Source organism: Seriola lalandi, unplaced genomic scaffold (assembly GCF_002814215.2).
Source record: "Seriola lalandi dorsalis isolate HSWRI2012SDOR001 ecotype SW California unplaced genomic scaffold, Sedor1 jcf7180002054659, whole genome shotgun sequence".
In the NCBI taxonomy this organism is placed as follows: Eukaryota; Metazoa; Chordata; class Actinopteri; order Carangiformes; family Carangidae; genus Seriola; species Seriola lalandi.
In genome coordinates, this window is record NW_019525212.1 from 581,976 (window position 1) to 609,639 (window position 27,664).

General features: G+C 39.7%; 1 long non-coding RNA gene across 1 annotated transcript; it reads left to right on the plus strand.

Annotated features, from left to right (window-relative positions):
- The first annotated feature begins 100 nt into the window (after positions 1-100).
- LOC111665774 (uncharacterized) lies at positions 101-27,664 on the plus strand. Its single transcript, XR_002761534.2, has 11 exons — positions 101-1,240; positions 8,031-8,131; positions 10,976-11,079; positions 12,470-12,627; positions 15,446-15,535; positions 19,444-19,584; positions 21,433-21,759; positions 21,859-21,908; positions 23,330-23,430; positions 25,030-25,287; positions 25,856-27,664. It is a non-coding gene; the product is annotated as an uncharacterized LOC111665774 (long non-coding RNA).

The following is a 27,664-nucleotide window of genomic DNA, read 5'->3' on the forward strand; positions in this document are numbered from 1 at the left end:
GCAGAGTTTCAGCCAGCCACACTGTTTCTTATGAAACTAGCCCGAAGAGCCACAGCATGCAACCTTTTTTTTTTTTTCTTGGTCACAACTCAGCTCATGTTCACATCCCAAAACCTGAGGATAATTTTGATGGGATATAGTGGCATATGTATTTTTAGTATTAAGTTTGGTATCACTGCCCTTTGAATTTGAAGCAAAAAGGTTCAGATGGAAGCAATAAACTCATGTAGTGATATATGCAAATGATCTGACAGTTAGGAATAATACTGATGGTTGTGCATGTTTTTCAGTGAGTCTTTCTCTTTCAAAATTTAGACAGATTTCCTGCCTTATTTAAGTTAGAGCACTGTTGATACAAGGAGTTTTAATATTAATATTACCAAGTATTGTAATTTGCTACACAGGATTATTGTAACGGACTGGGTGACATGTTAACGTAACTGTTCTGTTATATGGTTACTGTGTTAAGGGGGTTAACTGCAGTTATGGTAGAAATGGCTCTTAAGTGCAGATACTGAGTTTTACAGGTTGTCAGTGAATGTGTGTTATGTTTAGGGGCTGTGAAGCCTGTCAGTTATCTCAACAACCTATGACAGTGATTGATGTGCGACTATGTACCTGTGATTCGCGGCTAATGTGGGAGACAGGTTGTCGTTGTGGCTGTTAGCTGGGGAGCGGGAGGAGCTAGTCTACGGCGGGAGTTGTTGAAGTTGTGAAAAGCGCTGAGATTACACGGTGAAAGCTCTTTAAAGTTTGTTGTTTTGGCGTTGGCTACGGCCTACAGTAGCCTGTGTTTAAGTGAACGAATAAAGTACTGGTGAAACCAGCTCAAGACCCGTAGCTTAAGTAGGGACGCTACATTATGTACGATACATTAACCCAATTTAACCTCCTAAACTCAAGGATTTCTTTGCCATCGAACGTGGTTTCTTGCCGGGAGCGGATGATGGTGATTAACTATTGACAAGACCTTCGACCGTTGTTGTTATTAGAAGACTTTAGGTTATAATACGTCCTCTGAGCAGTGCTACGTCTTCAGGACACATTGGAAAAAGCAGTGACTCACTATCTGAAAGCGACGAGCAACTAGCTAGCTGGTTAGCGTGCTAACTTCAGTCGAAGAAAAGACATGATAGAAATAGAAGCAACACTGGATGGTTGCTCTCAACTTCTGGACACAGCTCTTGGCAAGTAAAGGAATGACGCTTGTTGATGAAGTCACAACGCTTCGTCTAGACTGGTAAGTAAACAACTGCCAGTGCTAACGTTAGCTATGTAGCATTAGCAAAACTTACAAATACCTTTTTTAAACTCAATATTTTCACTTTAAATTATACAATATACTTCTTTAAATTAACACAATAATAGATATGTTGTTGGGACCGTAATATGGTGCATGTGTCTGTAAAAGTAGAGTCATAACTGAATTTCCTTCTATATTAAGTAAACAGCTGTTAATGCTACCGTTAGCTATGTAGCAGTAGCAAAACTTACAAATAACTCCCTTTAGGTTAAGCAACTAATATGATAACTGACAGTTTGCAGTCTGTAACAAAACAGTAAGTTTGCTAGAATCAGATTGACTCAGATTTATACCAATAATTTTCTGCATTATTGATTTCCTTAAGAAAATCAAAATAAACATGATAAATTAAACCAAAAATAATTAAATAATCAATTCATGGAGAGTTTTGTTCGAACAGGATGGACTTAGATTAGTCAAACTGGTGTTCATTCGATCCTCCAATATGCTGTCAGCTTCTCGTAATGTCATCGTAAATTCAACACAAAATGATGAAGCAGCATAGTAACGCACCAGTACAGTCGGTACTTGTCCGAGTGGTCAGGTGAGGGATGAGCTGCTCATTTATTTTGTTGAGTATCTCGCATGTCTTTGAGCACGTCTACACAACAGTCCAGAAGCAATAAGGGAGCTTTGGCTTAGACCCTCTGCTCTGCAAGTCACACACACTCCACCAGGTGAGATTTCAACCTGAGATCCCTGGCCTGATTCCGTTCAGCACTCTCTGTTTGGTACATGATCAATATCTGGAGTCAGCAGCGTGTAATAGATGAAATGTTTCCATTCTAACTAGACAATAAAAATAAGACAAACCTCTTTAAGGTCCAAATACAAAACACATGATCCCAGATCGAAGCTGTTAGCCATAAATAACCGTAAATATTCCTCTGGTTCACAAAGTTATGTTCATGGAGTCAGTCACGCTCTTACTGAGAAACTTGAAGACTTGGCGTACCTAAAAATATTGAGACTGAAAGATGACTTGGCTCCAGTAGTTTTCCTCTTGCCCCCTCTGTTTTCCTTCTTTTCCGTCCTTTCTTCTTATTTCTGTCTGTTCTTTGTGTCTTTTTTCCTTCCCCCCTGTCCCTTCTTAAACTGCTCTTACATATTAGCCTATTTCAGCCACCACACATGTACACTGGAAGAGAGTGGGATTCCTGGAAACTCCACAGGCAGCAGTTTTTATTGGAAATACATTTTATGAAAGATTCAAAGAAGAAGAAATCCCTTGTGCCTCATGATACTTCAAAACGTCAGATCATTTCACCAAAACTATCCACATGACTAAATGCCACTAGAGCTAAGAATATATGCCATTTATTTCTATAAAAATGTTGATTATATCACTTACACTTTTTGTGTAACTGTGCTACTGACGTAAACTTGACAACTAGAAACACTGAAACCCAACAATGTATCTCAACAGCCTCTCATACTTTTATTTATTTAAGTTCCCCTGTGGATTCTTTGAGCAGTATAGATTTGTTTATTTAGGAATGAGTCACAGCTTTTTTTGTTTGTCGTGTGCAGGCGATACACAGTCCTGCCAATGGGTTCACGCTAATCCACTGATCAACAGGTGGCAGCACAGTGCTCACAGCCGTAGGAATCCACCTATTAAGGCAGGGGAGAAGAAGACTGTCAGCCAGTAGCCATGGATGTAAACAATACAGGGTTTAAAATATTTGTTTAAATGTTTTATGTGGAAGGAAATTCATTCACCCCATTTGTTTGACCTCAGGGACACACAAAATCCACACTGGATGTACATTTTTGTTTGTTTCCAAGAACACTCCTTCAAAGTAGCTGTGGATATCAGGCGCAGGCGGTCACAGGCCTTTACAGGAAGTCGATTTTCCGCTACACAGGTTAAACTTTTTTTGGTCGGTAGCTTGATTTGTCAGATGAGTCAGCATTTCTCACCTGTTGGCAGATTTTTCTATCTGGTTGTTTCCTGGTTGGTTTTCAACTCAAGATTTTCTTCCCGGTAGCGAGGTTTATTTTTAGAGGCAGGGCAAATTTTTTGGCATGGCAGTTCATTTTTCAGTTCAGACTAGCTCCTCTCTCCTTACTTGTGTGTGATGGCAGATGTCGTATATGGTTTTGGAGGCTTTGTTAACGTTGCTGTATCTGGACAACAGACTATTGAATTCATACTATTTTAGTGATATTTACTCTGTTCATTCTAGCTTGGTTTTTATGAACATTTTCCCTTTTATGAATTCGCATTAAAGTTCAGGGATCATTTTTCATTTGAATAATATGAAATGATATGTAATATATCACAGATTTAACATTTATACTTGATCACTTTTCTGTATTTGTTAATATATTAAAGTTTCTACACATCTGCTGTGAACTTTACAAGAGAGATCTACTGTTCTTATCCCTATAAATGCAAAACCTACCAATACAGAACAGTTTGTGTATGAAGTATAAAATACACATATTTGTCATTGTACGTTTACTGAGCTGTCACCTTTTCTCTGATGCAACCATGTGTCTCATTGCCTGAGTTTCAGAACCAGAAACACAGAGAGAGATGACAACTGGTCTCCATGAGGGCGTTTCAGGGCTTCAACAAAACCATACAACCCCTCCCACCCCTCCACTATCCATCCTGTGCATGCAAACACAACCCTACGTGAAACACATGCACCCACACACACACACATACACACACAAAACCCCCTCCAGCAGTGTTTGGCCAGTTCAAACAATGCATGATTTCTGGAAAAATACCGACACAAGTATGCAGGGGAGAGTGAGACAATGGATAGTTAACAGAGAGCAGAGAGCGTGGGGATGCGGGCGCTGTCACCATACATCTTTCTCTGATTCACACACCTGCCTCTGGTCTCTAACAGCAGCTGAATTTGTTCATTTTTTTCCCATGTTTCTATTTTGTACCTCTAGTTTTCGCCACACTTTATTTATGCCTTCGCTGTGGTCGTGTCCTGAGTTTCTCTCTTGTGTTTTATGAGAGGCAAATGTTCATGATGTCATTTTCAGCAGAGGTGTAGAGACCCTGTAGGTTTGCGATGACTCATTTGCTTAGATGTTTTGACAAAGTATCCTGCTGTTTTTGGAAAAGAAGTTACAGCTCGGTCTTGTTGTGACTATGAGGATTTTTCAGATGCTTTGAGAAATCCTCCTGATATAAAAGAAATGCAGAGGGATCAAATTTCAACTTTCAGGCATTAACTTGAAAGAATCTTCTCATTGTGCAAGTTAATTTGGCAGACCAGTGATTACTGATGGGAACAGGAAGTGGTGATTTCACTGAAATTATATAATGTTCTCTCTTATTGTATCTCTAGCCACGTAGATAGTTTTGGTTTTAGGTGTCTGTCTATTGGATTTCTGCTACCATCCAATACAATACAACTGAGGTGAATGGAACTGACTGTAGCCTGTGGTGCTCACAGAAAATGGATAATCCACAGACTGAAGTGTCAACACTTTCCATTCGGTTTATTTATTTATTTTGGCAGAAACAGGTTCCAGTAGAAATTACATTGATATTTTACTAATTTGGACCCGCTCATGTGTTTGAGAGAAATGTAATGCTGTTTTTTTTTTTAAATCAACATAATGAGGAAACATTGTTAATGAGTGTATCTGTTGATTGACAATGCTGTTAATTTGTGGAAAACAAATTAATAGGTGATGATACTTGCTTATGGCAAGATCCACTCATATCAGCTACACCATAGTTAACCACCATAGTTTTCTTGGTTATAATTAGAGATTTGCTTTTATACTAGGCAGTTGCTGTTTTATTGACTTTCTGTATCCTGCACTAATCCTACTGAGGTTTTGTGGGTGTGCACGTGACCACTCACAGCACTTGGTTAAGGTAAGAGAAAGATGGAGGTCAAGCACAAGCTGTGTCTGCTTTTTCTTTCTTTTTTTTTTTCCTTTTTTTTTGGACAAAAGTTTATTATTTTTGATATGTTTCTATAACAACAACACAATGAGTGACAGGAAACAGTACAGAAACCCTGAACAACATATTCACAAACTGTGTCAGCGTTTGTTTGTCCACTGTTTACAGGACTTAGAGCCAAAAAACAAACTACAGGGGTTAGAAGTTGACATCAACCCTCCAAGATAAGTCAAGCTTGGTAGGGTTACAATAGTCCTATGATGGTAACCACAGGCCTGGGTTGATTGTTTAGTGGAGGAACTCTGCTTTAATATGAAATGTGGCTTAGTGATCATCATGGCCTTGTAATGAGACTGATACATTTCTCCCATTTGGCGTGGTACAGGTCTAACCGGTTTACCATACTACAGCGGGGTCCAAAAGTCTGACACCACTTTCTCATTCACTTGATTGGGAAAGTGGTCTCAGACTTTTGGATCCCACTGCATATATCAGTTCTTCATTGGCTGCCACTGAGGAAGATCTAATAATTTTCATCCCCTAATGAGGAGCCTTCGTCCCAGCCGATGACTCAGTGGATCCACATCGCCTGAGGTTCAAATATCTGCCTTAGACGGGCCGAGTTTGGTAGAAATTGAATTTCCTGATCCATGATCAGTTTAATATTCTCATGAATTGCTGTCCATGATCTCAGCCTTTGTTTGTACAGTCCAAATTTCAATACTAAACCAAACACTTGACCTTTAACAAACATTTAAGTTTATATTTACAGAAATCTAACCACATGTGAACGTAGACAACCCACAGTCAGTCCTACACTTTGCACTCCCACCATCCACCCCAACTGCTTTCATACAACCTTTGTGTGGTACTTCATAGGGATGAAAAAAAGTTTCCCGTTAACATCACTGAGTCATGTGGCAAACAATGCGGTGGTGTATAAATTTATATCAAAAATCAGGTGATTCAGGTGATTGAGTTGAGTAGTTGAGTACTTTCCCTGCTGGTTCCACAGGAAATATTGGCACACATTGTGAAGAGACAGCAGAACATCACCAGGACTTTTCATGACAGTGTACAATACCTATAGACTGAGCATTCTTCAAACTGAAAACTACAGTGCTGGTGGTCACCTGCAGCTTGACTACTTTGCAGTTACTGAGGGATGATATTATTATGATATTTCTTATTTTAGTGAGACTTTATTGACAAAATTGCTCTACAAAGTCCATCAGAAATAAACTGTCTTTCAAAGAACAAAGGTCATGATTCAAGTGTAGCTTGTGAATCAGCAGTATTTACAGAGTTGACTCTTGTTTCACAACACCCACTGCTGTTTGACTGTGTGGGACAGAATAAAGTTAGCATGATTAGTCATTACCAGAACAGACTGTGTTTTAGGAATCATCAAACTGTTATGGCACTGTGAGCCTAAGTACTGTAAAATTTGAGTGAAGCAGAAATGATGCAGCGTAGTTCGGCAGGGTGTCGTGTTGAGAAATGCTCCGGCAGGCACTAAATGTTCTGCAGCTGTTGATCATCAGCGCCGCAGCAGAAGATGTTTGTTGCCACCAGATAAATTGAACTCATTTGTGTGGTAATTAATGTCGAAAACTGCTTTCATATCCTCTCTGTTCCTTCCTGTTTTTGGTGGGCCTGCGCAGGGTCCTAGGGGTTAGTGCAGATTAATTAGTGCTTGGCTCGATTGAAGCTGATGTACTGTAGATCCCTGAGAAACCTCATCAGCATCCATGCGAAAGATCCAAGAGTAATGAGCTGTGGCACTGATAGCATCTGTTTTCTGGGATGATGATTTTGTTGATTATGTGTTGTGTGTGTGTTTTGTTCCTCCATGTGTGTGAGTGAAAGTATTGCGGTGCAGGCAGGGGAGCGTGTTGACGAACCTGCCACATGTTTGATTGTCCCGGCTGAGGATAAGCTGCCGTAACACTGGGCGTCTTTTTTGGCTGAACCACGTCTGATTCTGCCCATTTTGATGATTTGAGCCAGATGTCAAAGACTTTGCTGCTTTTGAGAGATTTGATCTTTTTCATTACCAAAAGATATTGCGATATTTTTGTTTCATTCAATTTTATTCATGTTTACTCAGCTTCTAGTCCATGCTGGTCCATCAACAATGTGTTGACCATCAATGAGAAATCTTACATGTGCACAGTGTCCTGGTTTTGGTCATATTTGGTGTATAAGGTTAATACAGAGCATACAGATAGGTGCCGACGAAGGAAGAATCAACACAAGAAGTCTAAGTAGGACTCCAGAACAGCTACAATGCTCCTCAACATATATTCTCCAGGTCTGTGGACCTCTACAGGAGAAATGAACACCATTCCTCCAAAGGATATTCTCTCATTTGGTGTTTTGATATTGGTAGTGGACAGCGGCGAGCTGGGCCTTCAACTCAACTCAACTGACCAACCCTCGCCCCCCCATACCCTCTTCTTCTTCACTTCTTCCAACAGGTGGTCTGCCAAAACTATTTTTTCAAGTTCCAGCTGCGGGGCTTTGGGCATGCTTCCTTTCATTAGTTTGCTGCTTACAAATTGTAAGTGTCCCCACAACGTTCTGTTGAGTTTTCAGCGAGCGCACCTATTCAAAAAGCCAGTGACGAGATCCCCTGTGCGATAGCTCTGGCCTTGAGTCTTCAGGAAGGCCTAGAGCAGTGATTTTTGGTCCCACCCAGTATAGATCAAAATGTGATTGGTTAATTCACCTGCTACTTTCTAAACAAACATGCAGCTATTGGGGCCTCTGTCCCGATTATAAAGTCCTAACCAATGACTGAGCCAGCTAACCTTTTCTCTGTGATGTCACCCATAGGTTTCTGAAGAGCGGTTTTGAAGCTCAGAGTGAGCTTTCCCGCCATCAACATCTTGGCAGAGCCTGACTCCGCTGAACACTGAGAGAACGCTGAGACTTTGGTACATGCCGGTTTGTGGCCAACATACACCCACTCAATTATGCAGAACTTTAAGCCTTAATAAAGACGAGTGAGTAATATAAAAATTCACTCCCACACAGGTGTAATGAATGAGGATATATACAGACTAAAACCATTGTTTATTTCTGTTGTAAAGTTGGGAATCTTAACATGTGAGTCGACGGGGATTGATTCACTTTTGGAGCCAATTTCCAGCAGCCATTTGAAGAAGTGTCTTCTGTGTTGGCTTCATTTAACTCCAACCCTTTCATTTCTGAAACACACTTGATAGAAAATTAGGCCAAAATTAAAAAAATAGAAGAGAATAATCATTAAATGAAAAAGATTAAAAATGCTGATTATGTTTGGCCTTCTCTAAAGAAAGAGAAGACCCTGATCATCATCATCTACCAAATCCCCTAATAGCTGCATTGAGTTCTGCTGAGTGTGAAAGTCATATCATGTAATTTACACCATTTTCATACTCATCAAACCATTCAGTGAACCCCCCTGTTCCTTCTGTTGCTTGTATTTGTGTATGTGTCTCCACTCATTTAATTCAGATTATTCTATTAATTTGTCACCCATTTGTTATTCACATTCCTGTGTACATGAGTGGTAAACAGTTGTGAGCCTGTGAACTGTGGAACAATAATAAATAAGCAGGATTAATTGGTGATATGACAGTGAGTGTCAGAGTACAGCTCAGCGTGAGCTCTTGGTTTATTCATGGATGAAATTCATTCATTGGACGTCTTTGTGACAAACATTTAACTGTTGATTAGGTCTCTGGAATTAATACAGCTGCTATCTCTTGTGTTTGTTTCCCTCCAGCTGGTACCATCCAAGGTCACCAGTGCATAAAGGGCTCACCTCATAACCTTTTTATTATGTCATGCTTCACTCCCTAAAGCAGAAATCCTTGGACGAACTTTCCTGGTAGCTGTGACTCATTAACTCTGCATTAGTTTTGCATTGATTCCCTGCCACCCAGACATCCAAACCTCATGTTCATGGCATTTCTGATGATATTATAGATTTATATTATGTATTTTATTTGTGATAATAAATACACTGCGGTGGATGCTGTGACTCCCAATGGAGCAAAGCCTACAAACCACTGCTATGTTCATACACAACATGCTCCACTGTTTAACGTAAACACATATTTAAACACCTGGGCAGTTTGACAGTCTGTATTAACTGTCCAACCACCCTCCTTCTCCTCTGCCAGTGCTGCCACTGCTTACTCAGCTTTTATCAGCCCCACCAGCATAGCAGCATCCTCCTGTACACTCTGGCTGTAGTCTCCAACAGGAAGCTATTACATATCAATATTATAATTGCTGTTTCTCTGCAGGATTATTTACTGTAAGTGTACGCTTCGGGGAGTTATGAGGGTCAGATCCAAGACGCCAAATGTTATTGCTGGGCTTCCTTCTTGCATAAACGAACTTTTCAAAAGTTCAAAAGTTGACTGGGGTTTGGTTTATTTCAAGAAAACAGTCTTAGATAATAAAGATTAGGAGCAGTTGATTCACATCTTCTTTTCACAAAATTACTTTCAAGCCCCAGTTATGTTAAAAATGTGAGTCTTATCCCTTTAAAGCTGCACTGTCTGATGTGTGTGGCTGCAAAGAGACGATCAAATCCCCAAAAACTAAAACTCCAGATTCACTGTTAAGATATCTACACTTCTCTGACCACAGGACATGAGAAATAAAAACTAAAGAGCAAAGTGCAAACCTGCCTTTGATATGTGTAATTATAAAGACTCACAGCTGGGCTGTAACATGACTGTGCAGTTTACTGACACATAGCATATCTAGGTATTGAAATTTAAACATTCAAAGGAGGTATTTGTACGTTTTGCATCATTAGAATTAACAGCTGTTTACTTACCAGTCTCTTCAGCATTAAACTTTCCAACCAAGGGCTGAATCCAGTGGTGACAAGCAACTCTCTCGTTTTGCTTCTATTTTTATCACTTCTTTTCCATGCTAACCAGCTCGCCCCAACCCAGTCGGACTGTCTCGTCACTTTCCGACACCGAGTCACTGTAGCGTCCAGTCTGCCCTGAAGTAGTAGCTCTTTTCAGAGGGCGCATTATAACCTCTTGTCTTGTAAAAACAACAATGGCTGAAGCTCTTGGCTAGACTAGTAAGTAAACAGCTGTTAATGCTAACGTTGGCTATGTAGCAATAGCAAAACTTATTAATAGCTCCTTTTAAGTAAAGCTGGTACCATTTGGAGATGCCTGCATGAGAAGTTGCTTAGGGTATATTTCCTTGGAATGCAAAACTAAACATACTACATGGCCAAAAGTATGTGGACACCCAAACAATGCGCTGACGCTGCTATAAAAGCATTACCTAAATGTTGCCACAAAGTTGAAAGCACACTTGAGGTCTAAAATATCACTGCATACAACAGCATTAAGATTTTCTGAACAATGCAAACACTCTCGGTCCAAAAGTATGTGGACAGGGGTGCTCAAAAAACAAAAAAAAATAGTCCTTCAAGAGAAGTTTGCAGTAACATTTAACCCTTCTTTTAAAATCAAGTTCACACACTATTTTTAGTAAAGTTTCATATATTGTATGTTGGATTTAAAGCCTTACAGTCTGTGTTACGCTGCATAAGATTCCCTCACTGAAATGTACAAGGATTTAAAAGCGACACCACCTAAGAACTATTCACAGTCTGGAGGTCCATTAGACCCATTAAACTCCCTCTCCATGTGGCCACTGTCTGGACCTTGACCTGTGAAGGAAACAAATGAACATAAAAAAAATAAAAAGTGTGAGAAGTTGAGCAGCTCATGTAAACTGTCCTCCATTCTCAGGAATCAAGCAAGCTGTGCAAACATCAGCAGCCACTCCCACCCCCACCATGTAGAGCCCCAGAGGAGAGCCATATATAGGAGGACACCGAGGTCCCGAGAAACAGGTGATGGGTGCTGTGTGGAGGGCGACCGACCTGTGGCTGAAACAGAGAAAGAAAAAAGAGAGAGAGGAGGGAGTATGGGGTTCAGCATGTTCTCATGTACCTTTCCACGCACTGGTGGTTCACTTCCCAGAAGGGACTTGCATTCAACCCCCTTCAGCACAAATACACACACACACACACACACACAACTCCCATCTACCCCTCAATCTATGTAAAGCATACGCACATGCAGCCTTACAGATCCTGTGCCAAGCATGACAGGATGGCTGTGCTTGCATGTCTATCTCCTGAGGATTTACATATGTGTTACCACCACAGTCATTTTTCACATTCTCATCAGAGCAAGGTCAGTGCAGCATGTGTTTGGCCATAAATGTTAAAGAACCTCAGACTCCATCTGACTGCCTTTGTGTCCTTCCTCTCCAGACTCTGTTAACAGTCTCTGTACTTTCAATACACTCTGACATGCTGCTCTCATTATGGCCCTTTAAGATATAGCCCTCTTCCCTCAGGGTGTCTGATCCCCTTCCAGACACATAAGAAAATTGGCCATATGTCTGTGCACTCTGTCAGACAGCACGTGTCTCACACCATGTCTGCAGAGTGAAGAACAGAGGTTAGAAAGGGTCATGATTGACTTCAAACTCGTAGGCTATACATCCCCAGGACAAAGAGGACTTTTTTTTTTTTATCTTTAAGCAAATGTCTAACAACACGTTTCACTTTCATGTTGAAACTGCACAGGAGAAATTTATTATGCAATGAGTCACCTGCTTCAGCAGTCTAACTCACAGTGAATAAGACTTTTGAATCTTCTCTGCTTGACCAGAGTTGGAAGAAGTACTGTAATCCTTTACTTAAGTGAAAGTATTAATGCAGCACTATTTAAAAGTCCTGCATTTAAAGTCCTACGTTAGTGAAAGTACAGATACATTATCAGCAACATGTACATAAAGTATCAAAGTAAAAGTCTTAGATTATAGATTAGATTTAGATTAGTCCTTCAAAGGGTCACATGATAAATCTGAGGGGTTGTAAAATGATTGATGAGAGAGGAAAGAGGGAAAACAATAAGTTCTAATCTGTTTTCAATTTTTTTTGACTGCTCTTGCTTTTTTGTGAGATATTTGATAATTTGAAATGTTATTGAAATGAAACCATGTGAGAAGTTTAGAGAGGAAATGTCTCTCTGCTGGAAACTTCTAACAACTCACAGACATCTGAAACATCACAAGGAGCCACTAAGAAACATTTGTTTAATTTTAAAGTGCTGAACTAGAGTAGATGTTCTTATTTACTTGGCGTCCAGGCAACCAAGCAGTATGTTTTACCAAGCTCTTATTTGCGTCAACATCCAAATGATTTATTTTGTTTTTTATTTTCATTGCAGTTGCATCTGCTGAGTTCATGTTCAGCATCAGGTTCAAGCAAGAAACATAAACTGGCTTGAATCCAAAGACTGGGTTTTACAGTCTCTGTCAGCCACCGTGTTTCACTGATCGTAACGCCGCACTCAAAACTGAAGTACAAGGAAGAACATGTTTCTTTGTAAGTTTCTTTTCACCTCACATTCACACCTTTGTTTTCTTTGTTCTCTTTCCGTTTTCAGCAGTTGGAAATTTTGAAGAAGTAAATCAGAAAAGCCAAAACTGAACTCAACAAAGAGTGGTTTGTGTGTGGCGTAAACTGGCTCTATTCCATTTTCCCTCATACTACATCGTTCATAATTCTTCAGCTCATTTGCTTGATATTTGTAAGCATGTAACTGTCTCACAGTTTAGCAGGAAGGGAGTGGATGTTTATTTTCTCACACACACTTTGTTAGTGCCTTTAAACCTGTGACCTTCAGTTGAAAAGAGTCACTTAGCAAAATATATAAAGCATCTATTTCAGGAATTTAAGTAAGATAGTGATGCATTTAAGTCAAGGAAAAAAACAGCTGTTCGATTTTTTGCCTGTCACAACAGATGTCCTCCAATCAGCTTTCACAGGTAAAGTACCTGCTGTGACATCACTGACGTGTAAAGCTCACAGTTTGCTTAAAATGAAACTAAAATTGCCAGGTTTTCACAGGTAACAGGAGAACAGCAATCAAATTAAGCTTGCATTAAATTCTTTATTGAGTAATGGATCAGTAATGGATGTATTAAAAGCTGGATACGGTGACACCACTCAGCCTTGCTGCTAATTTATTTAATACATGAATAAATATATAAAATAAATAATTCTAATGGCCACTCAAGGCACTGCAACCCCAAAAAGCATTTTCCACATAGACCACCATTATAAAACACACGTATGTAAAACAGTTAACACCAAGAGCGGCAAACAAGGTCAAATATTACTCTTTATAGTATTCATTTTTAAAGGTCCCATATAGTATAAAAGTATATTTACTTGTGTTGTTTGATTATAAAGCAGGTCTAGGTTCTATATTAATACTGTGAAAAGTATCAAAATGCTCAGTCCACAGAGAAATGCACACATCCTGTTTCAGAAACTGAGCCTTGAAACCAGCCGTCACGACTTCTGTAACTTTGTGATGTCTCAGCCATGCCCCAAGCCCCGCCCACCTAGACCCACCATCCAAATCTTGCAGGATTTGGTTTCTCTGAGTGTTTACCTAATATCTGCATTTTTATCAGATTGCTCAGCAAACAGTCAGAAGAGAGACTCAGAGCCTCCTCTCTTCTGATTGGCTCACCGACCTGTTGTTACTAGAACCCCAGAGAGAAGCCTGAGAGAGGAGATGTAAAACTACATTGAGATTGTTTTTGGCTCTCAAAACCACAAATATATCTTCTTATGGATCAACACTTCAAATAAAACACTGGAAATCTATAAAATATGGGATCTTTAAATCATGAAGGGCCCGTACATAAAGAAATTCCCAAGCTCAGGAAAGATAGCCACAGTGAGCAGAAGCTAGAAAATGTTTTAGCATTATATGCTCAGGGAGCAATTTTCAGTCTAGTGTCCAATTATAATACATCCATGTTAAACAAACTGTTTTTGCAGACTGAGTACTACTCCTTGTGAACAGTAGCCTGATCTTCATGTGTATAATTGTCAGGGTTCCACTTTAAGCAAATGCACCTTTTAACTTTCTCCCTTGTTTGAAGCACAGTAATGACTGTAATGTATTTTTCTCTCCCTATGGGAGGAGTTTGAAGAGTAAATGTGAGAATGTGTTGTGAATACAGTCTGTAATTTTATAATTGTCCGACCAAACACTAAGAGCATTTCCTTTTGACATACAATAAGAAGAATGGGCTGCTTTGGTTTATAAGTGAAATCATAACATTATGACATTTACTGCAGTGTTCTTGTCTTGTTCAGGATTCTCTGGTAATCCTTGGACATGGATATACAGCTGGTGATGTTAGTGTCTGCTGAACCAGTCATTTATGGGAAGTAACACATCACATCACCATCACTACGGCCTCAGCTGTTACCATAAAAGACCTTCAGAATAACAGTGAGATGACTCATGTTTGTGTCTGATGAATATAAGTCCATTATTCACCTTGCGTTTTATCTCTGTTTTAATTTCCTCTTGAGAAGATTTTCTCATGAGGGAAACAACTGGCTCTGTAGCTGCTCGTGCTCCATAATGCTAGTCGTTAACCCTCTGTTGGCGGTTTGGTGCTGGCCAGGTTCATTAGAGCTTTTTTGCTGAAAACAGCTGTCTGCTGCAGCTGGAAATGGCGCTAATGTACAAAAGTATTAATGTCAAAATATACACAAACTACCAAAGGTCATTATTGATGCATTAATGTGTTCATGACTTCAATGTTGCAGCTGATAAAGGTGGGGATAACTTTGAGTAGCCTATCTGATAGATTGTTGGGTAGCTTATGAATTTCCCTTCAAGGATCAGATAATTTTTATATTACCATGTCTTAATCTATAATTATTATTTGTAGATTATATTTTGTGTTATTTATCTGTATCTGCAAAGTAAAGAGTAGTTATTCAATAACTTTTGTGGAGTAAAAAGTAAAATCCACATCTCTGGATTTGATAAAGTAAGAGAAGCTGGAAATGGAAAAGTAAATGTACAGTAATTGAGTAAATGTACTTAGTTACTTTCCAACAGTGAAAAACAATAAACTGTATAATTAAGCAGTTTGGAGGAGAACTGCAGGGTTGAATGATAACAGCTGTTAACATAAAGAAGTTTCTTCATGCAGCTTTAAATGGTGAGTGATTAGTGCCGCACCCACCCGGCCAGGGTGATAAGTGCGAGAAATCAAACGCATCCAGAATGTAAATGTCAACAGGTGCACGATTTAATCTTGATTTATCAAAGCTAACCAATACCTGTTGTTCGGGAGGCGTTGACATTCATCGTTTCATTCTGCAGAATCACGATAAATAAAAACAATGAGAGAAGCAGCGCGAGCAGAGAGAACCTCAGGCACGAGCGCAGAGCTGCTGAATCTCCTTCAAACAGGTGAGAACAACAACAACAACACAGTTAATATCCACGATGAACGCGCTGCGTGGCACTGCAGTGTTGTGCAGCTGCATGAAGCTAAAACATGCATGCAGTTGATATTGACTATACCTGTGCTGATTGATGATTGACTGATTGACGTTTTTCCAAAAACAGCTAAAAGTGAGTGAATATTGGACTTAATTACATCAGGTGCACAAACATCACTTCAAATGAAAGACCGTGTTGCTCTGTAGCTGCTGGATCCACTTAAAATGTGATGTCTGAATGTTTGCTCACAACTTACCCTTAACAAAAATAAATAAATAAATAAAAATCAGTTACTGCAGGTTAAAGTGACAGTATCAAAAGTTAAAGAAATGGTTTGCAGAACGTCTCTGTGATATTGATATTGATATTGATATATTATTATATTAGAATACATTATTAATTTGTTAAAATTGCCTACCATATGTGTGAAGAACATTTTACTGTACTTGATAGTTTAGCCCATTGGTTCCCAAGCTTGGGTTCAGGCCCCTCTCAGGGTCACATGATAAATCTGAGGGGTCCTGAGATCATGAATGTGCAGGAAAGAAGAAGAACATAAGTTCTGACACACAAACCTGTATTCATTATTTAGACTTTTCTTAAGCGTTTGAAGTTTAGAGAGGAAATGTCTCTTTAGTTAACACCTCGTCTGAGAGGAGCCACAAGTGGACACCTTTTTTAAGATGTTGGGAACCTCTGCTTTAATCTGTGGCAATGCATTTATAAATGTATCTTATAAACTAAAATGTAACCAGTGTAGTGTCGCAGTAACAGTATTCCCCTCTGAAATGTACTGAAGTACAAGGTGGCATCAAATACAAATACAAATACAAGTGCATCAAAATTGTAACAAAGTAAAGTATTAGAGTAAATGTACTTATTACAATCGACCACTGAATTCATGCTTGTTGCACCACCATAGTGTCCATACAGCCTTTTTTTAAATTGTTGTTTAAAGTGTAATTTTTGCCCTTTTCTGATTTATTCAAGTGAAGCTGCATTCAGGAAGCTGGTTGGTTATTTATAATTGGTAGTCTGTTGGATGCATGGTCTGCTAGCTGCTATTATTCTGTTTGGACCACAGACTGTATACAGTCTGATCCGCTGACTGAATCTGTAGACATTTAAAAGTTGTGTTTATTTGGGCAAAGCTGTCAAAGCCGTCTAAAACATGCATGTATCACTGTAAGTAAACACACCAGTTAAATGTTCCAGATGACTGAAGCACCACATTACTTAAAATAAAAGCATAACGTATTAATGGAGATAATGTGTTTACGTGCCTCAGTGTCTCCGCTGTTGTCACCGCACTACAGATGTTGTACTGGAGCTTCTTATAATCAGTACAACAGCTCATCTGCACCACTGATACTGTTACTGTGTGTGTGCTGCATTCAGATACAGCATGCCTCAGTGAATGCTTGTTTACATGTGGACACAGTCAACATGTCAACACGTATATTAACACAAAGCATCTCCTGATATGATAAAATATAGCACTTTTTTACAAGTTAAAGTGATTTGCAAAAAGACATTAAACCAAGAAAATGAATATATCCGGGATAAATAGAATGTAAAGTAGATAAAATCAAATCAAAAGGGGACAATGAACAGCTTGACCTCTGCAGGCGCCGTCCATCAGCCCGCTCTGTACTTCAAGCCCAGCTCGTCCCCCTAGTGGCCACACCCCTTCACTGAGCTCTGACCCCGTCTTGCCCCCTCAGCATTACACACCATTCAGAGCGGCAGAGCCAGGGTGGGCGTTCAGTTTTAATCAAGCCAGCACATGCTCGGCTTGAAACGCTGCCACATATCTGGGCTGTGATAAAAGACAGGCCGGACAACTATGTTGACCAAGGCACATTCACACACAGAGAGGCCAGCACCTAGCCGGTTGAACTCCCACCTCACGTGTTCCATGAAGCTGTTTTCTATGATTAAAATATTGCCTCCAGACGCAGCTTAAACACCATCTGTCTTTGATCAATTTCCATACGTAATCGTATGTTTTGTGGAGTGGTGAGGTGGGTTGTGTAGTATTCAAGGCTGACCTGAGGCATATGGGTGGATTGTAGGGCTGTTGTGACGTGACTTTGCTCCTGTCTTTGGAAAGCAGTCATCTCACATCGGTTCACATCTTTGTTCTAGACTGAAATATTTTGACAACAATTAGATTGTCATGAAATCTGGCCCAGGCATTCATGGGTCTCAGAGGATGAATCCTACTGACTTTTGTGATCCCTTGACTTTTACTGTGGTGCCACAATGAGGTTGACATTTGACAACTCAAGGTCCCTAGTGGACACACTTTAATGACTTTGTAAAAGCATTTATCACATGGATTGGCCAAAGTTGGTGTAGACATTCATGGTTCCCAGAAGGTGTATCCTTCCGATTTTGATGAACCCATGAGTTTTCCTCTAAGGTCCCCAGGGGATGCATCCTGCTGACATAAGTGATCCCGTAGTTTTTACTGTAGTGCCACCATGAGGTTGACATTGTTGGTTCAGAGTGAAACGTCTTAGTAAATTTTATCCTGACATTCATGTTCCCCAGAGGATGAATCATCTGCTGACTTATCTTCTAGTGCCATTATGAGGGTGACGTGTTTGTTTTAATTGAAAAATCTCGACAGCTACTGGATGGATTGTTGTGAAATTTGGTGCAGACATTCATTGTCCCCTCAGGATGAAACGTAACTTTGATGCCCTGATTTTTTCTCAATGATAAGCGCAATCATCAGGTGAAGTTTGTCTAATACCTCAGTTTTTGACTAGATACTTGCAAAACTAATAAGCCTCAGCTCTACTTTGTGTTCTGTGCGCTAACTAGCAAATGCTAGCAAGCAAAAAATAAGGTGGTGAACAGGGTAAACGTCAAGCGGGCTAAGCACTGCTGTTTCAAAGTACAGCCTCATAGAGCTGCTAGCACCGCTGCAGACTCTTAGTCTAGTTTGTTCTTGCACTTTGGTTTTAGTGTCACCTCAGTGTGGCATGCGTCAGATTTTCCTCTGGTTTATGTGCTATTTGCCTGTGTTGACATTCAGGCTTTTTTCTAACTCTGTTTGTATTCTGCCTCCCTTTTTATTATGTCAAACAGCAGACGTCTCAGACCAATCTAGACTTTTCATGGGGTCACAAATGCTTGGAGTGTGGTTACCAGCGGTTAAAAGGGACAAACCAGCACATTGGATGAGTGACAGTAAATAAAATGCACAACCAAAGAAAATGAGTCATTCTCTGCAGCAGTATCGGTGTTCAAGTCTTGGTATAAAACAGGGGAAAATATCAGCAGGAGGAGAGGTAATGACATTGGAAACTACTCAACTGCTCAGCGTTCCCTAGGAGGTCTCATTAGTGCAGCCACACACTTTTTATGAGTTTGACCGTGATCTTGACCGAACACACACTCGACAAATCGTCACACAGCTTCCTCATGCACTTCACCGTTCCCCTGTTGCTTTGTGTACTTCTACTAATTACCAGTAAGACCAGTTTTTAATTTTTTATCATCTGGAGGTCAGACCTGGTTTGATTGATCCAGGGATCGCTCAGCACTGTCTAAATCTGAGCTTCAAAGGGGGATGCTGAGACCAAATGGCTCTGAGCACATGTTGGTCATGAAAACTCTGATAGCATCCACACATGGGTGCCGAGTGTGTGGTTAAAAGTTTGTTATTCCTGTCTTCATTGCACTGAAGTCTGTGTTTGATTTGAAGTTGCTGTTTAGTTTTTTAAATTTAAACAATTTTTCTTTTTATCATGTTCATCTTCAATTTGAATGTGTGCAAATGTGTGAACCTGCTGTTGTACAAGGATCCTGCTGATGAGTCATTCTGGTTCACTGCCTTTCCCTTTCTGTCATTCTCCCTACAGGTGTGAAGTTGAGTTCATTATGGGAAACATTGCTGTGTAAAACAGCTGCACACCAGTCCGTGAATTCAGTTGGTCTACAAGCTGAGATGAGTCACGAGGATCTTTTGGAAGGAGGAGTCTGGAATCAGTTTGTTTGACCAGGTGAGAGCAGATAATGTCTTTTTTTAACTCTAGTTGCGCCACAGAAACATAACAACAACATAATGGAAAATATTCTTATTTACTTTTCGTGTGGAGTTAAATCGATAGCCTTCCCTATACGCTGAGCAGCTTAGCATAAATACTGGAGACGAGGAAACACTTTGAGGTATCAAAATCTCTAAAGCTACTAATTAACGCAAGACGACGTAACTTTTGCTGAGCAGCAGCAACAGCGGCCTCTGCAGCCACAAGTGGGAATTACAGGCCGCTGGTGCATTAAATTCTGTTGGGCTCTGAGTCAGAATGGTTAATGGTACTAGAAGCAGCGTCCCCCTTGAAGCTAACAGCTTGTGTACAGAAAACAAAGCCTATTAATCGCTCAGGCAACAAACACAAAATCATCATCTCAGTACAAACAGTACAAATGTGATCCTAATGCAGTTTAGGTCGATCTAGAGTGAAGGAAACTGCGGCATAATTTGGGGGAAATGTTTTCTTTTCATGATCAGAAGACATACTAAATAACGTTGTATGTTGTAAAGTTCTGAGCTCATACAAAAGTCACTTAATTTGCATTTAGTTATTAATAGTAATGTAGAGACTTTGTCAATACATAAAAGTAAACGTCTGTTTCCTGCTTTAAGGAATAAACATACTGATCCCATAGACAACCAGTATATGAGTGACGCTCCCCATTTAACTAACCTTCAAACTACTTGCAGGGAAATGAACATGGCACCCAAAAGACACCGTCTACACTTACGCAACAGTATTGTCTGTTTCTCCCAAAGATATACTTACAGATCTATTGGCCATGTTAAAAAAAACACTAGATTTTTCCTGGACTTCTCTGAAGGTGAAATGTCACTTTAAGTTAAGGGAAAAAATCCTCACAGAAAGCAGTGCCACACGATGAGCTCATGTTTGAGAGAAGGTCAGAACAAAAACAGTGTTTAACAATACATTTTATTCATTAAAACGACATTTACTTAATGAGCTCAGTGAAATGGCTTCATTTAACTTCCCGTTTGATTTAACTGTTGTCACGAGCCTGCATCAGTGAACAGGCCTTGTTCAGCTGGTCATTGTCTGTGTCTTGGATGTTAGTAACCTGTAAAACAGTGAATCATTATTTTTAGACGCTGGTTTTTGTATGTATTAATCAAAAGAGAAATAATTAGTTAGTATTAGTGGTGTTGCTAGGCAGATTTTATTGCCTTCAGACAGAGCCAGTCAAGCTGTTTGCCCCTGTTTCTACTGTTTGTAGAAAGCTGGTTGCAGCTAACCAGCTGTTGGCTGCAGCCTTATGTTTAATTACAAATATGAGCGGTATCAATCTTCTCATCTAACTCTCGCCAAGAAAAACAAATGAAAGCATTTTCCCAAACTGTCAAACTATTCCTTTAAGGGCTACCCCCACAAGGACAAGTCTGCAAGCAGTTTCCAGCTCAATTACAAATCTTTCAGGGCTTCAGCTACACAGTTTCTAATTACTGACGTAAACATCCTCAAATTAAAGCCGAGACTTTTATTTAATCCTTCATTCATTTATTTCAAATTGAATGTGCTGAAGCTCGGAGCCTGAAGAACGAAAAGTGTGTAACTGTCCAAATATTTATTGTCTGGACTGTATGTGAACTAATGTATGTTTATTATTGTCGTGCATGTCAGCAGCAGTTTCCAACTTCCTTTTTAGATGTAGCAATGCAGATAAAAAAAAAAAAAATATCGTCATATAAGAGTGATCTGTGGTGCATGTTTTACTCTTCAGTGTCATTTGAACACTGGCAAAGGCTTGTGATGATTTCCTGTGTTTTCCTGCTCTGGCTGCCTCTCTGTTTTGACCAGCTAATCCCTGCCTGTCACGGAGGGAGGTCCATAAAAGATGGATTTGCTCCTCCACCCGCCACAGCTCTTCATTTACAGGACAGCAGCATCCTTCCGTCCCCATCTCCTGCTCAGCACTTTAATCCGGCCAGAACGAATAGAGAGATTAAAAAGCCGAAGATGAGACATGATGAAAGAGGGTCACCGCGGTCAGCAGGATGTGGGCAGGTGAGGAGACGGGAGGCGGCGAGGACAGCGGAGAGCAGACATGCCGGCTGGAGATTTTTAATCAGCACACGGCCACTTCTTCACTTCCTGGAACATGATGCTGTTTTCTGTGGAGGGAAGGTGAGACCGGTGGAAAAAAAACACACTGAGTGCAACACCTGCTGTTTATCCTTCTAATTCAGCCACTTATGTGTCTCAATCTTTCCTGTGTTCTTAAAGGGAAAACGCACCTGAAGCCTCTGGATTCGATCTCTGTCTCATCTTTGCAGGTGAATCACACCAGTCTACACATCAGACACACATTTATAAAGATTATTCACTTCCTGTATCTATAAAATGAATTTAACCATAAAACAAATAAGGTGAAGTAAGTCTTTATATCTTTGTTTATAGCTGCACTGTCAAAACAAATCATGATATATTCGATATCCCCTTTCCTTCCTCAAAACAGCGAAGATTTTGTGGGGCAACATCCCACTGAGAGGATAATGCTGATATTCTGTATTTTAATTACTGTCAACAAAACTCATGAATAGACCAAAACCATCCACAAATTGTTCCTAATAACAGGTTTTGTCTGTGTAGTCAAAGCCTCATATATCATGTTCCTCTGGGCCACATGACTCCATTTTTAAACTGTTGTTAAAACTATTAAAAACACATGGAGCCACACCGGCTGACATGTTCCTTCATCACAATGGACACGGACACTTTAGTTCATTTTGAATCAGTCCCATATACACCATCCTGCCGGTGTGAAAACCGCTATAGCATTAGCATTTGTTACACTATAAGTTACGCTATAGCATTAGCTTTAGAGTGGTGTTTGCTAACAGTTGTTTTAAGAAATTACTGGACTTTTTTTTTTTTTAGACCATATGTGATTCATTTTTAAAGATTTAGTAGGGAGGTTATTTTGTGTTTAAGCCTGTATGTCCCACTACATTTAAAAGATGTAGCCTCTTAGCTTGCTAGCTTGTTGAAGTTATGATGGTGATTCATGAACAAGTGTCCACTAATACTAATGTAGTTAGATTTTATACTTAACTGCATTTTAGAAGGAAATATAGTAAATATATAGTAAAATATTATAAAATGATGCTTACACATAAACGCATCAGTTGAAATGACAGAATACTAAAAGCCATTCTCCTGTATAATAACTACTTTTACTTTACTACATTTTTCTGCTGATAATATTAATGCACATTTAACCTTTTAACCTTTTTAAAATGCACCCTCCCACCCGTGTGCTTGGGTCTGTACCAGACTCACAGTCGTCGCACAACCTTGACTAATTATACACTGCCTGAACGCTCAAAGTCTCCTGATTCTATCTTTGCAAATCTGTGCATTTTAGGATCCTCACATCACTGCAACATCTGTCGCAGAGATTGTTCAGACTTGTGGCTGTAGCTCCAAAGTGTTTTCCAAACAAAAGATACAACTCATCTTGAGTTTTTGGTTGTAAAATTTAAAGAGGCACCTTTAAGGACGCTGGGGTATTGACATTATTTTCACGCTTGTGCAGAAAAATGTGGGTGTCTGGTGACGGGGTAAAGTAAACTTTTGATCACTGGACGTTAACTTGAGTAAAGGATCTGATTACTTGTTTCAACACCGGATAAATTTTATAGACTTTTTGTATGTTATGGATGTCACATCTGCTTCACATCTGCTCTGATTGTAGATGGAGTCTCGATGCGCATGATTCATGAAGGGGTTGAATCTTGAGTTTTAAAGAGAAGAAAGATGTAAACACCTAGATGTTTCATTCAATGAGGCTGAAAGGTAAGGAAATAAAATCCTACATTAGTTTAACATTTTGACTTGAATCTTAGTTGATGTAAACAATTTTTGGATTTTATCTTCTTTTCCATTTTGATAAATGAATTTACAGGAAGGTTTGTTCAGTTCTCTCACTGAGAAGTTGACAGGTGTGACGGTTTTACGTCTTCTTGCTGCACACTCATCCCAAAATGTTAAAATGCTTGAACTCAGGAGGTTCTCTGAAATATAAAGCATCGTCAGACACCTTCCAAGTGAACTCTGATTTTCTCTTCACAGAGCAATCTGACTGCAGTACAGGCTTTAAGCTCTTCAGCATGTAATAGCTGACTCTCTTAGACTTGGGAGTCTTCCTGGTTTGGCTGTATTGCTATTTTATCAGTTACCAGCTGCAAGTGATGGATTATTTTCCCTCTCTGGCTGACCTGAATTCATCTCAGGTCCTGAACACACTGTTCTCAGTATATAGACACATCATTTTATGGCTTTTTGTTTTTCTTCTTTCTGCTAAAAATTCAGTTTGTCATTGCAGTTGCAAATATAACCTGGGGTCCAGTTGTTAAGGGTGTTTCACATGCTAACTAGAATTAGCACCTTGCGGTTGTCTGCCTCCGCCACTAGTTTCAGGTCACATCCCTGTTTATCCAGACTCATATAAAATTTTAACCATTTGTGTGAAATTCTGTAATAATTGCTGTGTGAGGTCTTGAGTTATGGCTAAAATTTGTTTTCAGAGGTCACCTTGACCTTTAACCTTTAACCTTTAACCACCAAAGTCTAATCAGTTTTTCCTTGAGTTGAGGTGAAAATTTTTACCAAATCTTAAGAAATTCCCTCAAGGTGTTACTGAGCTATTGTGTCCTCGAGAATGGGATGGACGGACAACCCAAGCACAAAATAAATAAGAGCATAGGAGTTAAAATGCAGCATGGGCGCCACCTGTGTTTGATTTAGAGAGATGATGTAAAAACAAATTAGTCCTCTACTAAATGATAGATATGTACTTTATTGTCTTTGTTCAGCTTCGTTCTTGACCAAAATTGAAAGACGATGGACAATCAGAGCGTCTATTATCAAACAGGAACTGAAAAACACTTTAACAAAATCATTTTAATCAGTGTAAAGTAAAATAAAAACAGCACAGGACATGTGGACACCAAAGAAGTCATTTCCTGTAAGTCTTTTGCATTCATCACTTTGAAATCATAAAAAAAGATAATATTCATCTCCAGAAAGTCTAAATTTGGCTCATCATATATTTATATATACATTCTGACATGATCACAGTTCTGACAATAACAGCTTCACTGATCTGAAGCCATTTTCAGGTCGTTTCTTCATAATGGAGACGGCTGAAGGGAAAACAGTGACACCAGATTGACTCAGATTCTCCAGTTTCAGTATTTATGACATTCTGAACAGCACATTGTCACGTTCAGTCTTTAAATCTTTATTTTTGTAAAAGCACGAGGGGCGTCTTGTAGTTTCTCTACTTGGACTCATGTCACCCCGCCCCTTGTTTATCTTTAATAAAATAAGAATCAAAGACGTTTAACAGCTGACTAAAATTCTTCTTTTTGACTGTTTGCATTTTCTTAACAGGGCGATTTCAAACGGAGCCACAGAAATGTCATTGAGCAACTGACACGGCAACGACATCTCCCCTCTGGAAGAGACTTAAAAAAAAAACGTGTAAGTTACAATTTAAGAAGCCTCAAGTTTGAAGCTGAACTTTATGATAGTGTCACTATTTTTGTTTGTTTCTTTCCAGCAGAAGTGAAATGATTTAAAGATGCAGATGCTGATTCATGATGTGGAAACACAGCAGACAGAACTGGGTGAAGACACAACTACATGCAGGTGAAATCCCAAACAGAATCTACATTTACATGGTGACAGTGTTACCTCCGGGAGGGGGGGGGGGTACCAGACAGATCGGGTTTGCTACATAATGACTGCTGGAAAAAGTTCAGTACATTTGATTTGCCCTGATAAAGTAAAGCCACCAGTGTGGTAGTCTGAGTTAAAACAAACGACTTGTGGATTGTGAAAACAGAGTAAAGTGGAGCTAACTGTGCAAATAAAGAGGAATTTAGTGAGTGAGGGACAAAACAGACAAACAGGCACAAAAGATTTCAAGCTCCATTAGCAAAGGCAAGAGGAAAAGAAAAATCAAACAAGTCTCCTTTCCTTCATCATGCGAGAGTGAGAAAGGCTATAAAACAGCAGTTCTGATCCTTGTTGGCTTGTGCACCGTTAAAACAAAGTGACGCTGTCAAGCAGTAAATATCAGAGGAAGCAGAGCAGCTGAAAACTATCCAGCATTTCACAAGAGAAAACGTACAATCCTAAAACTATTTAGAAGCAAATACACGAGGCAGTGAGAGAATACTGTTTGTAATCCTTTCTATCATCTCCTGACCTCCAGGTAGAAAGCTTCTGCAGACAGTGAGGAGGATCAGCTGGACGATGAGGCTGATTTAACAAAGACTGGGCAGTGTATCTTCAGACAGGCACTACTATAGACAAAGAGAAGCCTCGTGATTTAAGTTTTATCTCTACAGTTTCAAGATCAAAACCGCTCAGGTGAGGTCCTTAACTTGCTCGTTTTTATGTGACAAAAAGAATATCAAGTTTATGACAATATAAAAACAGAAAGAGCAGCAGATTCGCACATTTGAGAAACTGCAACCTGTGAATGTTTGACAATTCTTAATTGATTGATTTAACAATGATGCTGAGTTGTAGGTAGAAGCACATAGATGCTCTGCTGCCTTCCAGACAAACCATACAGTAAGAAATTATGAACTTCCTGCTAAGAAAATGCAACAGAGAAGCCAAGTGGAAATTAATGAGTTTTTTGTGATGCAGATATCAGCAGTATTTCATCACTCCTTAGACTTTCAGCACATCACCTTAAATCCAACTGGAAACTGTGCGTGGATTTAAAGCTTAAAGAATACGCCAACATTTTGGGGAAATATTATTATATGCTCTCCTGTCAGACATTAGATGAGAAGAGGGATTAAACTGTCATATCTGTGTGTTAAATATGAAGCTACAGCTGTTCAAAAGGTAAGAAAAACATTTTTAAAGCTGACAAACTAACACAATATGTCTTGTTTGTTTATGACATAGCGAAGTTAGCCTTTTCCCCTTGCCTCCAGACTTTATGCTTGACTAACCTAACTGTCCCTTAGCTTCATATTTAACGCACAAATATCAAATATCTAACTTGAGTCAATTAAGCAAATAAGTGTATTTCCCAAATGTCAAGTTGCTAAATGGATAAACACGACTTTGTGATGTAAACTTAATGCTGTTGTGATACCTAGCCAACGATTAGAGGGACATTAGCTGCTGTATAAGGAGCAGTGTTTGTGTCAATCAAAGGAAATATCCCCGGCGTTAATTCCTCTCCCGTCTGGGGTTTTCCAGCTATGACTGCATGAGAACAGAGGTTGTTATTACAGCGTTGTACCGGGTAGGAATTTCCAACTTCCGACTGAGTCAAACGCAGCATTAGTCTTTACTTCATACAGAGTTTTTGCAGTCCAGAGCGGTGTGGAATGAAACAGTGTGGAAATCCAGACATAAGTCATCCTTTAGTGTCCAGCATCTGAAAAGTCTGACAGTTTTTGAGGCATGGGCAAAGACATTTGATCTGACCGCACGATGGAAAAGGCTTTGAGTGACTGTCAGGCTTGACACGATGCTTCATATTTAGGGATGTTTGAGGAAACTGCTGAATAAGAAGTCTTTGTGTAAGGCATAATCCAAGAACCATACCAGATCCACAAATAGTCTGCGGTGAGTGAGAACGACCGCTCACCAGGCCACACGCTGCTGAATGTGGCCTGCCACTGTTCATTTTGTCCTTCTTGGCAGGGACAGAACAAAAGGAGAATTTCCCCCACGATGCTTCGGAGCCTTGAAGAGGAAGGGACGAGGTCAGACCACACGTGCAACATGATGTCCGTTAATGGCCTCCAGTTGAGAGGCCGTCACCACCTCATCAATCCAGCAGAGAGGTCTGATTGGTCGTCTGTCACAGGCCAGAAGACTGGGCGGGATGGTAGGGTCCATTCACCTGAGACAGATCGCAGGAGGCAACGTCAGTCCATCATCATGTGGTAAATTTCCACAGCATTAATTCCATCATCACAAAAACAGTCATGTCTGACTCACCAACTTTCTGCTTTTTATCACAAATACACTTTTTATTCACCAATTAAAA